This window comes from Rattus norvegicus, chromosome 1, assembly GCF_036323735.1.
Source record: "Rattus norvegicus strain BN/NHsdMcwi chromosome 1, GRCr8, whole genome shotgun sequence".
NCBI classification, from domain to species: Eukaryota; Metazoa; Chordata; class Mammalia; order Rodentia; family Muridae; genus Rattus; species Rattus norvegicus.
Genome location: NC_086019.1, coordinates 180,179,659 through 180,196,689, shown reverse-complemented (window position 1 = coordinate 180,196,689; position 17,031 = coordinate 180,179,659). Strand labels below are relative to the sequence as shown.

Here is a 17,031-nt window from a genome sequence, read left to right as displayed (position 1 = left end):
TAACCAAGGATGGCTTTGAACTTCTGATCCTCCTGCCTCTCCTGGAGAGATGAGATTATAGATGTACACTGTCATGCTCGGTTATGAGGTGGTGGACGTTGAACTCAGGGCTTTGCACATGCTAAGCAGGCACTAGGCAGACTGAGCCACTTCCCTGGCCTGCTTCCTTTGGACCCCACAGACTTGTTTAATGGAGTGTCCGTTCATCAGCCCATGCAAGATAATTCAGTGATGACTATGAAGATGTCCATACCCTTCAAGAACACCAAATCCAGGGCTGTACATGCTGGGACTGAACTCAGGGGCTTCCTGCATCCAAGCAGGCACTCTACCAACTAAACTGCAAGTCCATAAGTGGGTTTCCATAGCACTCCACTGACAGACTATCAGAGAAATAGCTGGCCAAAGCTGCTGACACACTACATTTGAAACTACAAGGCGACTTCCCAAAGATGTTCCAGTGTGCTCTTGTGGGGGTGGGCAATAACACTGCTAAAGGAAGAGTGGCTAAGTCTGACTTGAAGAATCTGGCCTAACCTGCTGGGCACGTTCGCTTAGCTCCGGGAGTATTCTGATATGATGTGTCTGAGCAGTTAAGGAACAGGACACCTGGAAAAGAACACATTGGTGCTGTTCCTCCACAGCTGACAGCTGTCAGTGCTTTTTGGTTAACAAACAATTAAAGGGTTTGAAAATAATATAGGAATCTGAAAGCTCTCTGCCAGCTTATGCTAACACCGAGAGCCCCCAAAGCTTGTGAAGTTCATGTTACAGGATTAGAAGAAACTCGCAGGCAGTGGAGCCTAACAGGAAACAAAGAAGGGCTGCAGAGACTGTGCAGCAGTTAAGAGCACTGACTGCTCTTCCAGAGGGCCAAGGTTCAATTCCCAGTACCCCAAGTCACAACTGTCTGTACCTCCAGCCCCAGGGGATCTGACATCCTCTCTGGCCTCCTTGGAGTACTGCATGCATGTGTTACACAGACATACAGGATAAACACTTATACATAAAATTTTTTAAAAAATCAAATAAGTCTTTTTTAAAAGATGTATTTATTGGGCTGGAGAGATGGCTCAGCGGTTAAGAGCACTGACTGCTCTTCCAGAGGTCCTGAGTTCAATTCCCAGCAACCACATGGTGGCTCACAACCATCTGAAATGGGATCTGGTGCCCTCTTCTGGTGTGTCTGAAGACAGCTACAGTGTACTCATATACATAACATAAATAATTTTTAAAAAAAGATGTATTTATTATATATACAGTGTTCTGCCTACACATATAACTGCCTGCCAGAAGAGGGCACCCATTACAGATGGTCGTGAGCCACCATGTGATTGCTGGGAATTGAACTCAGGACCTCTGGAAGAGCAGTCAGTGCTCTTAACCGCTGAGCCATCTCTCCAGCCCCACAAATCTTTTTATAAATGCTATGCAAAAGCCGTGTGTCTAAATTAATCTGTAAAAGCTCTCTCAGGAACAAAGTGGACTGTGCGAGATAAATCATGTCGCGGCTGGCTCAGTTCTCAATGGCAGCATTTTGTTCCTATATGCCATACGGTTGTGTGTCCTACAGGGAAACACAGGAACCGAATGTGTGAAAGCCACCATCTTCTTGAGGACATTCTATCTACTTTGCCTTTTAATAGTCGCTGCCTCTCCTCTCCTATTCCATGTGGAGATCTGAGGTGACCTGTAGAAGTTAGTCCTCTGCCTCCGCCACCTCCCGCCTCAGGTCATCAGGCTTCTCAGTGAGCACCTTTACCTGCGAGCTATCCAGACAGTCTTCTTGTTCTTTTCTTTTTGATCAATGAAAACCATCTAAACGTACTTTCCCCTACCTATTAGATTCTAATCTTTCAGTGCTCACTCTAGATGTAACTAGAACAATTAACTGAAACATGGCTTAGGTCCTTAATAAAGACTTAGTAAATGTCAGCTCTTGCCCTAACAGAAGAAACGGAAAGTGTTCAAGTATATTATGTAGAAGAGTAATGACAGGAAAAAAAAAATCCCTAAACACCAACAAAATGTGGAAAGAGACAGATCCAGTTACAGACCTCCATCAACTAGAAAATGTACGGATGTTGCTCATGAGAGCAGAGGAAGGACAGCCAACAGGAAGAGGACGGTCTCCTCCCCCGACCAGGCCATCATTCCCTTATCACCCTCTTCTTCCCTAAGGATGACACAGACCCTAAAAGGAGACAGTGCGCCAACGGCTGAACCGCAGACGGAGCCATCATCACAGGCTGAGAGCTGCCTCGCCCAGCAGGGTGACATGAAACCCAGCCAACTCACTGTGCAGCCCAGGCCGGCCTCAGATTCAGAGCATCCCTGCCTCTCAGCCTCCCCTGTAGAGCACAGGGGTAGTCGGATGTGGATGTGATGGTGGCGGTGGTAGTGGTGGTGTTACGTTTGAGGCAGGTGACCCGGATTGCCCGGAACTTACTATACAGTCAAGGATGAGGTCAAACTCCTGATCGTCCTGCCTCCGTCTCCTGGGTGTCAGGATTACAGGTGTGCACCTCCACACCAGTTTATAAGGGGGAGGCAACTGAACCCGGGGCATGGCGCACGCCAGGCGAATCCTCGACAAATAAGCTACATCCCCAGCTCCACGATAAGACAGCACAGGAAGTACAGATGCAGAAGGAATCACACCTTCCCCTGTGTACCCAGTAAATCCAAACAAGCCCCCCAAGTCCAGAAAATCAACTCAAAGCTGTGACTCACACAGAGACAGAGTTCTTAGCTGTGAAATCACTCGTGTAGTCAAGAAGTTATTCATTGAAGAGTATAAACTATGTAACTGTGTATATGAGAGATAAATAGGTAGGTAGGTGGGTGGGTAGGTGGGTAGGTGGGTAGGTAGGTAGGTAGGTGGGTGGGTGGGTAGGTGGGTGGATGGGTGGGTAGGTGGGTGGATGAATGGATAGAGAATACCATATGGTGGTATGTTCACATGCAGGGCAGAAAAGAGGTTACAGGTACATAAGGGATCATGCCCCATTTTTTACCTGAGTTCTGGGGATTTGAACTCAGATCCTCATGCTTGCATACCAAGCCTTCTTACCCATTGAGTCGTCTTCCTAGACCCACCCCTGCCTTCGTGAATCTTTTTCCTTTATTTTTCCTTTTTAATTTTTCCCTTCTTAATCCCCCCTTTTCTCTTCTTTTTAAGGCTGACATGTAGGTTGTTTGGTTTTTTAAACAAAGGTTTATGTTTTAAGAACCACACTGGATGTTATGCTAGAAAGCCAAACTGAAGCCTTTAATGTACTGAGGGGAAAACTACTTTTAAAACAATACACGGGGGGCTGAAGAGATGGCTTGGAAGTTAAGAGCACTGTCTGTTCTTTCAGAGGTTCTGAGTTCAATCCCCAGCAACCACATGGTGGCTCACAACCATCTATAGGGTGAGCTGATGCCCTCTTCTGGCATGTAGGTATACATGCAGATAGGGTACTTACATACATAAAATTAATTAATTAATTAATTAAAAAACAATACACAGAACAGCCATTTTTCTGTTACTGAAAAACCTTGATAAATTTCATTTATTCATTTCTTTTGCCTGCATGTGTGTTTATGCACTGTGTATATGTAATGCAATCAGAAGCCAGAAAAGGGCATCAAATCCCCTGAGACCAGCGTTACAGATGGCTGTGTGATACCATGTGGGTGGTGGGACTCGAACCCAGGTCCCAGAAAGAGTGGTCAGTGCTCTAAACTGTTGAGCTATCTCTCCAACCATGAAAAAAAATTTTTTTAAAATGAGCTGAGCCCAGCACATGGAAGACTAAAACATGAGGATAGCAACAAGTTTAAGGCTAGCCTGGGCTACAGAGTAAGACTGTCTTAAATCACCAAAGCAAAACAAAAGCTAAAAACTATTCAAGTGGTATTCAGGAATAGACATGTTTAGTCTGATGACTCGAATGTCAAATGACTTTTAAAACCCTGTAAGAAGCTCAGAAGACAGTGCAGTTGGAAAAGAGCCTGCCTAGCCTGCTAGCCGTTCAGGACTGCAGAAAACTAGGCATGATGGTTCCTGCCTGTAATCCTAGCACTAAAAAGGTAAAAGTGGAAGGATCAGAAGTTCGAGGTCAGCTTCGGTTCTACAGTGAGTTCAAAACCAATAGGAATTTGTGTGGCGCTGTGCCTGGCCATGCCCAGGTATTAAGAGGAAAAGTAGAAGAGCTTGTGGTAATGCAAACACTTCACAGAAATAAAAAATCTTTATCTCTCTTTATCTCCTTCCTATAAATACTGAACAACTGACTGAATCTTTACGTCCTTCCTCACTTAAAATTCCATTCCCTGAAATGCTGTTTCATTTTCTCAAGGTTGTTTCTTTTTTTTTTTTTTTAACACTAAAATAGTGACAATTGAACCTTGTATCCCAGGCCAGCCTCTGCTCCTGAAAATTTCATGCCAGGTAAGAGTTAAGTGACTTTAGACCATCAGTTCCTTTCAACTAGTAGCAAGGCGGGCAGACACATGTCCTGTGTGACTGACTATCCTGAACACAAAGACTACACCAAGAAGGGTCACACTCACTGGCAGTCACTTCTGATGACTGGGTAAGCAACAGTCTTGGGAAAAGGTCTCTATCATTCTAGTGTCCTGCTTCGATACAGGCTTGCAGTTTCATAAATGTCAGCTCATCGCTGCACAGAGAACATCCACTGAACATTTATTTTTAAATAACCAGAACAAATCTCCAAACAAGAGGAAAGTGCCTTTATAATGGATCATAGACCAAAAGAAAAGCAGAGCCAGGCACAAGGGCGCATGCCTGTAATCACGACTCCAGAGGCCGACTAGTTCAACAGCCTGGCTAGATTTTGAGTTCCAGATCAGCAAGGACTATATAGCAAGATTGTGATAGTTTGTATGTGCTTGGCCCAGAGAGTGGCACTGTTGGGAGGTGTGGCCTTGGAGTAGGTGTGGCCTTGTGGGTATGGGCTTTAATACCCTTGTCCTAGCTGCCTGGGAGCTAGTCTTCCACTAGCAGCCTTCAGATGCAGATGTAGAACTCTCAGCTCTTTCTGCACCATGCTTGCCTGGATGCTGCCATGCTCCCACCTTGATGATAATGGACTGAACCTCTGAACCTGTAAGCCAGCCCCAATTAAATGTTGTCCTTATAAGATTTGCCTTGGTCATGGTGTCTGTTCACAGCAGTAAAACCCTAACTAAGACAAAGATCCTGTCTCAAAAAAACACAAACAAATTAGGAGAAACAAACAAACAACCCGAGAAAATAGCAGAAATGCAATTCCGCACAGAGATAGGTCTGCTCCCATCCCCCAGGTCATGTAAGCCACTGTAAGGGCCTCGAGCTCAGAAGTGAGAGGGATGCTCTATACATGGCAGAGAGTTCTGCTTCTCCAATGACATCCAAACCTTCCTTCTCAGTAGCACCAACCCACCCTCAGCTATGTCTCCTTGAAGCCTGAGCTTTGGTTCAGGGAGCCTCCAGAGAGACAGCATGCATTCTTTGCCTTTGCCTGGCTGCCTGGAACTCCAATGTAACAGTAGAGGCCTAGCAGCCATCTTTGACATTGAGAATTGGAGGAACCTTAGGGGCATCAGATCAATAACTAGAAGGTGAGGCTGCAGACAACTTTATGAGGTCACGTTGCCTATTCTAAACTATGACTTCAGAAACTCTGTTAGGGGCTGGAGAGATGATTCAGCCCTAAGAGCATGGGCTGCTCTTCCAGGGAACCCAAATTCCATTCCCAGCATTCATGCAGCTGTTCACACCCTCTTCTGGCATACATACAGTGCACAGACATGAATGCAGGCAAAACACACCCATACACATAAAATAAAATAAAATAAAATAAAATTTAAATTTATAAAGCAGAAATAATTTAGGGACTGGAGAGATGGCTCAATGTTTATATTTTTGGTTGTGAGCCTAGCCTTTAACGGCTGAGCCATCTCTCCAGCCCGGCTCAGTGTTTAAGAGCACACACTGTTCTCAACTCAAGTTCCATGTTAAGTGATTTACATTTGCAATTCCAGCTCCATAGGGATCAGATTCCTTTGGCCTCTCTCTGAAGGCGCACGCTGCTGTCAGCTCAAGGCCAGCCCAGGCCACACAGTGTGTTCTAGACCAGCTCAAGGCCAGCCCAGGCCACACAGTGAGTTCTAGACCAGCCTGGGCTACATAGTGAGACTCTATCTTTACTCCCTTCCCACCTGGTCTCTTCCTCGTGTTTATTTGCTGTTGGCTGCCATAGTTGGTTTTTGTTGCACAAAAGACAACTCTTTTCTGAACACTTACCTTCAGAGAGGCCAAAGTTTTATCTCTTTTTCTCTCTCTTTTTGTCACAGATGAGGCCACTGAGATCAGGTGGTAAAATAATCTACACAATATTAAGTTTGTGGCGATCAGGCCTTGGCTCCCGGCCCAGATTTTTCCCTTGAAAAACTGACTGGTGCGTTCTAAATGAAGAAAGAGAGAGATTAAATATAACAATGAATTATAAACGCATCCTTATTTAGTAGGAAAAACACACAAGAATGTGTGCCATTGTATACATAGTATAAAATTCGTATGAAAGAAAAGTATCAAATTAATAGGACTTGGTGGCCTAGCACTAGAGGCAGAAGCAGGAGTTTCTCTGTGAGTTCAAGGCCAGCCTGGTTAGCCAGAGCTATGAAGAGAATCGGATCTCAAAAAATCTTAAAAAAAAAAAAAGAGTATCCAATTTTTAATGACCTGTCAAGATACTGATAAAACAGTCAAAGGCCAGAACAAACAGATCCTGTTTACAATGACTAAGTTGTTCAGCACAAGAAAGAACTCAGGATAAGAGCATTTGGTTTTCTTAGCAAACATATAAACTTTAAGATATACAGTGTAGTAGTTTGAATGAGAACGGGTCCCTTAGGTTCAAAAACTTAAATGCTTAGGGAGTAGCACTATTTGAAAGGACTAGGAGGTGCGGCCTTATTGGAAGAAGTGTGTCACTAAGGGTGAGCCCAAGTCAGGCCCAGTGGCTCTCTCTTGCTGCTACTCGTGGATCTAGATGTAGAGTTCTCAGTTCCTTTTCAGCACCAAGTCGGCCTGCATGCTACCATGCTCCCCACCATGATAATAATGGACTAAACCTCTAGAACTGAAAGCAAGGCTTTCCTTTATAAGAGTTGTCATGGCCATGGTGTCTTTTCATAGCAACCGACCATAGGCTAAGACACAGGTAACTTCTTCTTTCAAAAAAAGATGTATCTGTTTTTATTTTATGTGTATGTGTGGGTGCCTGCATGTAAGTACGTATATGCACTAAGTGCATCCCTGTTGGTCCTAGAAACCAGAATTGGAGTTATGGCCACCATGAGGGCACTGGGGACCAAACACAGGTCCCCTACAAGAACAATGAGTTCTTAACCTCGAGGGAACTACTCAGCTTCAAGGCTAACTTGTTCTGTTAAACCATTAGCTGGGTATGATGGTGCTACATGCCTGTTGGCCCAGCATGAGGTAGACAACAGAAGGAGCAAGGCTGTCTTTGGCTATATAGCAAGCCTGGAGCCAACCTGGGCACCACGAGCGTCTTGAAAGAAAGAAAAGGAAGGAAGGAAGGAAGGAAGGAAGGAAGGAAGGATGGATGGAAGGAAGGAAGGAGGGAGGGAGGGAGGAAGGAAGGAAGGAAGAAAGAAGAAAAGAAAGGAAGAAGAAAAGAAGACTAAACTAAACAGTTAACAAAGTCCTAACTGAAATATTTCTTATAATTACTTACCACTACCTGAAAACAGTTAACTTGGAGGTGACAGGATGGATTGATGGGTAAGGGCACCTGCCACCAAGCTTGGCAAACCTGAGACCCAGAAACCACATGGTAGAGTTGAACTAACTTTTGACCGTTGTCCTCTGACCTTCCAAATGCATGCCAATATCCACACATACAAAAATGAGTATTATAATTAACTAACTTGACCTGTTTGTCACAGATAGGCTACTTATTATTATTATTATTTTATTATTATTATTAATTATACATGTATTGCCTACTTATTCATATGCACACCATATGCATGTAGGTACCCGTGGGAGCCAGAAGAGAGTGTCAGAGTCCCTGAAATAGAAGTTAGAGGCAGTTGTGACCAATCCGATATGGGTTCTAGACCCTCTGCAAGAACAGCAAGTGTTGTTAAGCACTGAGCCATCTCTCCCTGCCACAGACATAAAACTCAGTGTACTGCAATGCCGTCTCTGAAACTCCGCTACATAAGACAGTATGTACCATGGTTAAATATAACACTGAATGTACTTCTATGTTGTCTGCAAGGAAAATAAGAAAACCAAACCTCTCCAAATCTTAGTAACAGGTGTCTTTTGGGGCAGTGTATTTGATGTAGAGGGAAGAGAATATGCAGGATACCTTTGTACATGACTTCAATACAACATGGTAAAAACAAACAAATAAACAGCACATTGAACCCTAGCCTCTTTCATTCATCTGACAGTTGTTTACACATCTCTTCCTTTCCCTCCCCAACACCCCCCCACCAGGTGCTGGGAATTGAATGGATACTAAGGTAGGGTTCCATTCTTAGTCTGAAACTTGATTTTCTGAGTCTTGATTTTCTGAGTCTTGATTTTCCTAACTATGAAACTGAATTAAGCTGGACATGGTGTCTACTGCCTATAATCCTAGAATCCAGGAGAATAAGTTAGGTAAATGGCCTTCAGTTTGAGGCCAAGCTTGGCTACATAGTGAGTTAAGGACAGCCTGGGCTACATGAAACTCTGCCACAAAACATTAAAAAAAAGTATAAATTATTTTCAATACATTTTTAAATTTTTACTTATTTATGTATTTACTTCATGTGTGTTCACATGAGCTCCATGACACTCAAATAAAAGTCAGAGAAACACTTGAGAGAGTTGGTTCTTTTTTCCACCTTGACATGGGTTACAGGATTGAACTTGGGACATCAGGTTTGGCAGCAAGCACCTTTACCCTCAGAGGCATCTTGCCAGCCCTTCAATAGGTTTTAAAAACTAGCGCTTGATCCTTCCAGCTCCCCAAATACTCAAAGTAATATTTTGCAGACACCAATCACTAAGAGGGTCCTTAGGAAGTAGGACACGAGTTTAACATACATTATTCTAACACTGTCAGCAGTGACACACACAACATATCCTAAATAAAGACACTAGAGCTAATGCCCATCATAAATGACTACTGATTTGAAAACTGTCCTAACTGCCTTCTCATGATTTCATTTCAATTTGTACTTAGTGAACACAAATGAACTTGGCAAAAGCCATGCTGAAAGCTGGGCTGGGTGGTACACACCTGTAATCCCAGCTCTCAGAAGGCTTAGACTGAAAGACTGCCGTAAGATCCAGGCCAACCTGGGCTACATATTGAGTCTGAGTCTACCCTGTCTTAAACAAACAAGCAAAAACAAACAAGAAGTACACCAAAAGGATATAGAAAACGTGTGAGGGGTTGGAGGGATGGCGTTAGGAAATAGAGGTTAAGGAGATGGCTGTCAGTTAACTTTGCCACAGAAGCATATGGACCTGAGTTTGGATCCCAAGCACGGACATAAAAAGCCAGGTGGGCCACATGCCTACAATCCCAACAATAAGGACCCAGAGACAGGAGGATACCTGAAGCTCCTTGGCCAGATAGGTGAGCTCCAGGTCTCAAAACATATGGTGGAAAGTGATGGAAGACACCTGAAATTTGTGGACACACGCGCTTGCGGGCATGCACGCATACACACATGCACATGCCCAGAAATGAATGAAATGAACAGCTAAGTTCCTTGGGGAACAGAGATGAGTAAACGCAACAGGGCCTCCACCACAAAGCCGTGGGTAAATGAAAAGAACCTAAGAACAGCATCTATGAAGCCACAAGGAGGCAGAGAGGAATTGTTAAAATGTATCTATGGATGTTTGCGTGGAGGTCAAAGGACAACTTGTAGAAGCTGGTGCCCCACTTCTACCATATGGGTCACTGAGACCAAATTCAGAGGGACATCAGACTTGGCTGCAAGAGCCTTTATCTACAGGGCCACCTAGATGGCTTTTGGAACTGAATTTTTGACCCACATCAGACAAACTTAATGATGGAGAGTCCTGTGCTCACCTAATAACTAGAGTGATACTGTCTGAGAGTTCATTTATAATCCTAAATTTCCATTATTTTAATGTTCAACCCTGCTGTATTAAAGGAGGAGTGTGTGTTGGAACACACACCATTATTTATTGAATTTGAGTTTTATAGAGCCATAACACAGTTTTAAGTAAGGAAAAGTCCTGATACAATTTCTAAGAAGAATAAGATAAAACAATTTGAGTGTTACTCGAGTCCAGTTAACAAAACCAGTCAAGGAAAACCTTAAGAAGCAATTGAAATAGCCAAAGGCTACCTGGTCCAAATGTCTGATATAACACTATCATATCACTTCTTGACAATTCTGTGGGACAATCAACTCAACATTTAAAGTGTTCCTATAAGGAAATCCCAAAATTAACCATAACTCACTATAACAAATATTTTCATTTAAGCCCTGTATCCTTCTGCCTCGGGCTCCCCTAATAGCTAATATTGTGTGAGTCACCACCTTCCTGTCTTTTGTCAAAATCAGGATGATTGGGGAGGGGGGTAGAATTTATATTATTTATCCACAGAGTTGACAGAGCCTTAACTAAGAAACTAAGAGGATAGGACTCAGCATTCAATTTGTGTAAAAGGTAATTAACCTGGTGAAAGGTATAAATCATCGGAACAAGGGTTCCTGTTCATTTTCGTTCTTTCCCCCTCCACCCCTTTCTGATTTTGCAAAATAATTGTCTGGTGAGACGGCTGTCTGCATCAACCACAGTAACCACAGCAGCCCACCGAGGTAACATTCAGCAGGTGCAACAAGAAACATCTTTCTCTTCCCCCTAAATCGAAAGGGCTCCTCTTTCACCTAATTTGTCACTTTGGGGCAAACGATACTACAGCTGGCAGGAACTTTCTCCTTAGTGGCAGATGCTAGCTTCACATACTCTGGGAAGGAAGAGCCGTGTTCCTGGGCCTAGCTTTGCTCCACAGTGCTGGGGGGCGCGGAGCATCAGCCCCGAATCTGTAGGTCCAGAGACCTTACCAGTGGGCATGCCCCGCGCCCACGGACCCCGCCCCAGTCTGAGTCCAGCACCTACTCCGCTTACTTACCCTGCTACCCATCCCGAAGAAAAGCTCAGGTGCCCTGTAGCTAGAAGAGTGGTGGAGTGGACCCGGAGCCTCCGGCTTCAGCTAGGAGACCCTCCCCAATCCTGCCCGCCCAGAATTCGGCCCTCCACACTCACAACCAGGGCAGGGCAAGAACAGACCTACACCCTCTCTCCTGTGACCCTCCCAGCCTTCTCGAAGCTGGGATCTACACCCAGCTCCGCGCCACTAACCTTCTCTGCAGAGTCCCCGTGCGCGAGGCTAAGCCGACTGATGCCCGCCGCGAGCACACCAGTTTTTCCCTGCCCACGGCCCTCCGCCTTGCTCTGATCCACTGCCTAATGCGTGCCCGCCTCCTGGTTGCCATGGAGACTGCCTCCGCCTCTGACAGCTGCTAATTGGTCCGGCTCCGGACCTCGGAGAACGCCTATTGGTGAGTTGGTCCAGGGACGCGCCTACGCGAAGGCGCTTTGGGAAGACCAAGCCAAGAGGGACGTGGCGCTCTCCGACACGGGTGAGGAGGCCGCGCCTCTTCCTTCCTTTGCTGTCCTAGACTAGCTGGTAGTGCAGGACTTCGGAGGGTGAAGTGTTGCCCGGGGATCCTCCACAAAATCTTAGGGTTTGCAGGCTTTTGGTCTCTGGCCTGCACCTGCAGCGCTCACAGTGGCGGAGAAAAAAGTGGCAGCCCTCTTGTGGGTCCTTGGAGAACCTCTTTCTTGGAGAGATTTAGACTTGTCTTTAAAGGTACCCCACCCACATTATCCTGGGCTCTGCGTCCCTGTAACCTAATAATAGCATCTACCTCACTTTTATCTCATGCACATCTTGAGATACAGCTTTTTCTTCTCTCTACCCCATGGAGTCAAGACATCTTCAAAACATTTAACATTAACATTTTAACGGTGGGGCTCTTAAACGTTCCTGCTTAGAGGGTAGAAAAGCTTTAGAACCTTGGAGCTGGTTTTGCACTTTGAGTGCCTGTTACTCACACCTTACTAATTTTTAGGGCATTTTTTTTCCATCTAAAGAAAAAAGTTCTAGGTTGTGTATTGATTGGTCTCCTCGCTGCAATGAAAAATACTAAGAAAAACAATTAACGAAGGGGGGACTCACAGTTTAAGGGTGCCCTTCGGTACAGCAGCAGAAACTTGAGGCAGCTGGTCACAAGAAGCAGAGAGAGAGGAGTGTTGATACTCTCACTCCCTCTCTGTCTCTCTCTGTCTCCATCTTACTCGCGATCTCAAGTTGGTTGAATCTACAAATGTAGAACCCAGAAATCCACAGGAAGGTGAACTGTTAGCAAGACACAATATGGGTTAGTGGCTGCATGCACCATTAGGGATCAGGTTTCTTCTCTCTTGCAACATTCAACTTTTCTAACCCATCATTCCCTGTCTGATGGCAAGGGGAAAGGGATGGGACAAGGTATCAGAACACTATGCTTCCGTTTCCTTCTGTGTAAAATGGGGTCAATAACAGCACACGCACGCACACACTTACTAATCAATAAAAAAAATGAATTTAAAAAGTGGCTGTCACATTGTAGTAACTCAGCCATTCTTGGGGTGATGACTAAATCAAGACAGACCTCAGCCTCTAGATTTTAAGTATTACCCACACCTCTTTTCCATTTACTTAGAATAACACCCCAAAGCTAAACTCCTTTTGTGTTTTAGAATCAGGGTCCGTTTTTTGTCGTGTGGCTCTGCCTCCACTGAGGGATTAAGAGCAGAGACATAGGTTTTAAAAAATGAACAAATTGAATGTAATGACATTTGAGGAAGGTAAAAGACTCTGGCATAACAACACTAAATTTCGACTTGAGAGATATTACCTCCATCAGAAGGGTCGTTAGTAACCATGTAAGATTGGAGTTGATATGCCACCCCAACACTGGGAATTCCTAGAATTCCTAGGCAGAGGCGCCTCCACACCTTCAGTACCGCTGTATGGCAGATGGAAGCAAAGGAATCTGGAATTCCAGGCTAGCCTGGGCTAAGAAAGAGCCTGCCTTATGAAACAAAACCAAAATACTAGACTGTAAACATATTAAACCCAGGAACATTTTTATTACCTATCATCTATCACAAGGACAAATACCTTGTGAGTTGAGCACAAAAAACCGGGTGTAGCTTTTCTAAGGGCAAACCTCAGTAATCCTGGCGGTGATCTGCCTGGAAAAAAAATCATAGAAATCTGACGGAGATCAATAAAACCTAGCAAACGGGAAGGTGAGATCCATCCAGTGGTGTAACTCAGAAGATAAGGAACAGGTGTGTGGTGACCGAGGTGGAGGCACCTTTCTGGGGTGAAGGGCACGGGGAAGACAAGAAAAACAGGATGAACGATGAGTAAACAGCAAGATTCTGGATTAGGAAACAGCGGGGCACAGCACTTCAGAAGGCCATGAGGACAAAAGCCTGGCGCCGCCTGACTCTTAATCTAAGCACTTGAGAGACTGAAGCAGAAGACTCAACTTTGAGGTCAGCCTGGGCAACCGGGTGAGACCCTGACTCAAACTCTCCCACCAAACAGTACTAAGCAAAAGCAAAGAAGATGAGTTCTTACAGTAAAAAATTGGTAAAGGAAAATAGCAGCAAGGGTGAGAAATGTGTTCAGTGGTGGAGAGCATCCCTGGTGTACTCAAGGCCCTGGTTCAGTCTTCAGTACTGAAAGGAAGGAGGAGGACGGGAGGCAGGGAGACACGTGTAAGGAAATGAACAGGTTGAACATAATGACACTTGAGGAACATAAAAGTAATATGGTGTAGGGACGCTAAATTTCAACTTGAGAGATATTACCTAGTCATAAGTGTTGTTAGTAACCATGTACGATTTGAGTTGATATGCCACCCCAATGCTGGAGGGACTACTAGACTTGTAGGTATGGTGGTCCCCACACATCAATACTAGCATGCGGTAGTATAGCAAAAGTATAGGAAGCCAAGGCCAGCCTGGACAATGTAAGAACCTGCCGTATGAAACAAAAGCAAACAAAATACTAGAAAACATGGGAGTTGGGGATTTAGCTCAGTGGTAGAGCGCTTGCCTACCAAGCACAAGGCCCTGGGTTCGGTCCCCAGCTCCGAAAAAAAAAAGAAAAAAAAAAGAAAACATGGAAGATGACTCATGTGAGTGTTGAATGAGGTTCTAAGAGGACAAAGAAATGTTACTTAAGGGGGCTGGAGAGATGGCTCAGTGGTTAAGAGCACTGACTGCTCTTCCCAGAGGTCCTGAGTTCAAATCCCAGCAACCACATGGTGGCTCACAACCATCTGTAATGGGATCCAGTGCCCTCTTCTGGTGTGTCTGAAGACAGCTACAGTGTACTCATATAAATAATAAATAAATAAATCTTAAAAAAAAAAAGAAAGAAATGTTACTTAATAAATAAAGCCTGAAACTTAGGTTTTAGCTAGGATGGAGAATGTCTTGATAGGCAGAAGGGTGGAAGAAAAGTCAGGACATTACACAAGTCAGACTCCTTCCCCGACACTACCTCAAATGCCAGGCATTTGTGCCTGGTCTTGAATCTGTTATCTGACTCTAGGCCTGGTGTGTATTCTAGCAGACTAACCGATCAGCTCGTCAGGTAACCAATAAGTCAACATATGAATGGAGAGGTAAAATGAGCAAGAAATCGATGGATTTGAGGGTGAGAGAGGACTCGGTTTTCTCAAAGGAACTGGCCACTGGGTATATGAGCAACACAAATTGGACAGTATTTTTGTTTGGTTGGTTGGTTTTGACTTTATCTCTTCTTTTGGTTTTTTTTTTGGGGGGGGGGGTCACAAAGGGAGGACTCGGAAGTGTGAGGGTATCTGATGTGAAATTCCCAAATAATCAATAATCAATAAAAATATTATGTTGGGGGCTGGAGAGATGGCTCAGTGGCTAAGGGCACTCTCTGCTCTTCCAGAGGTCCTGAGTTCAATTCCCATCAACCACATGGTGGTTCACAGCCATCTGTAATGGGATCAGATGCCCTCTTCTGGTATGTCTGAAGATAGTGACACAGCATTCATATGAAATAAATAAATCTAAACATTAAAAAAAAACTTTAAAAAAATATTATGTTGAAAAAAAAAAAAACAGCTCCAGATTTGCTTCCTGCCTTGGGCAGTGCACGCCACTGAATGTGCCGTTGCTTAGTGTTATTAACTATGAGCAAGCTCCTAGGCAGTAGTGATTTATGCTACAGAGATGGTGAAGAGTAGATTAGAGGGTGCCTTGCATAGCGTGCTACGGGGATATGTTAAAAAGCATTTCTGCACCTGTGCTGTGACCCGGGGTGCATATTAGTTGCTGGAGATGGTACTGAATAGAGTTTTTCTTCTCTCTTCACACACCCATCTGCCCGTTACCTAGGAAACCCCAGCTGATTATTGCCTTCATGGGATATCGCTCATCTTGAACTAGGCAATTTGATTCTTTAATTTCCAAGGAAACCTCAACTCAGCTAAGAAACTCAAAATGAGTTTGCTGGAGGGCAGGCAAGAAGTAAAGAAAAACATCTGGACAAACCAGCAACTGTGAGCCGTGCCCCGTAGAGTAGTTCTTGGTACCTCGGGAGAGCCAGTGCCTTTCAGCTGCTTCTGGGTGGTTGTTTGTTTTATGTTCATTGTTCCCCACCCCCCTCTCTCTCTGTGCGTGTATGTGTGTGTATGTGTGTGCGTGTGTGTGTGACTGTGTGAGTGTGTGTGTGTGACTGTATGAGTGTGTGTGTGTGACTGTGTGAGTGTGTGTGTGTGACTGTATGAGTGTGTGTGTGTGACTGTGTGAGTGTGTGTGTGTGACTGTGTGAGTGTGTGTGTGAGTGTGAGTGTGTGTGTATGTGTGTGCGTATGTGTGTACATATATTGCATATATTCTAATGTTTTGTTACAGCTTCTCTCTCTGTAGCCCTCAATGCCCTGGAATTACATATGTAACCCAAACTGGCCTTGAACTAGTAGCAAGCCTCCTGCCTCTGTCTCCTGACTGCTGAGATTACAGGCATATGCCACCATCTCCCACCTTTTTTCTTTTTCTTGATGTAATATCCCCAACTGTCTTGGGACTCACTCTGTGATCCAGGCTGGCCTTGAACTCAGAGGTCTACCTGCCTTTGCCTCCCCAGTGCTGGGATTAAAGGTGTGCACCCAGCCTATTTTGGCCTCTTGATATGACAGTATGCCCCTCTGTATTCTTCTTCCAGGATTCAACTTGGCAGCAACTGTTCAGTTGGTTACAAAGGCAAGCTCTTTGTGTTCAGAAGATGGACGAAGACAGTAGAGACTGTCTACTACTCCAGACACACTAAGTACTCAAAAACTAAAAAGAAAGAAAGGAAAGACCCAACTCAACAGCAAACTCTGTGGGAGCCAAGACTTAGAATAAGGTCTCTTCACAGATCAGCCTCCTGTGGCGATTGGACCCCATCACCCCACTGCCTGGTTTTGTAGATAGTTTTGTTGGCATACAGCCATATTTACCAAGTAAACACATTACATATATAGTATCTTTACATAGTGCCTCTGACTACCATGGTATTGCAATGGCAGATCTGAGTAGATATTAAAATTTTTTTCAGCTCTCAAGACACAAATTATGAGCCAGGTGCAGTGGCACACATATACCTGTAATTCCAGCTATTCAGGAGGCTGAGACAGGAGGATTGCAAGTTTGAGACCTGCCTGGAATTAAGCAAGATGATCTCAGAATACAGTGTGAGAGTACTGGGCATATATCTCAGTGGGAGAGTGCTTTCGAGGCATGTTCAGCAGCCAGGATCATAGAAAAAGAAAATTATTACTACTTGGCCTTTACAGAAAATAAATGAGTAAATCAAGGTCTTT

General features: G+C 44.5%; 1 protein-coding gene across 2 annotated transcripts in view; it reads right to left on the bottom strand.

The window, feature by feature from the left end:
- Positions 1–11,569, bottom strand: part of Nucb2 (nucleobindin 2) — a 36,524-nt gene extending 24,955 nt beyond the window's left edge. Inside the window, 2 exon segments of one of the 2 annotated variants that reach the window (NM_021663.2) lie at positions 6,299–6,459; positions 11,429–11,480. The gene's annotated coding sequence lies outside the window, so the exon portion shown is untranslated. 2 annotated transcript variants of the gene reach the window in all.
- Between the last annotated feature and the right edge of the window lie 5,462 nt (positions 11,570–17,031).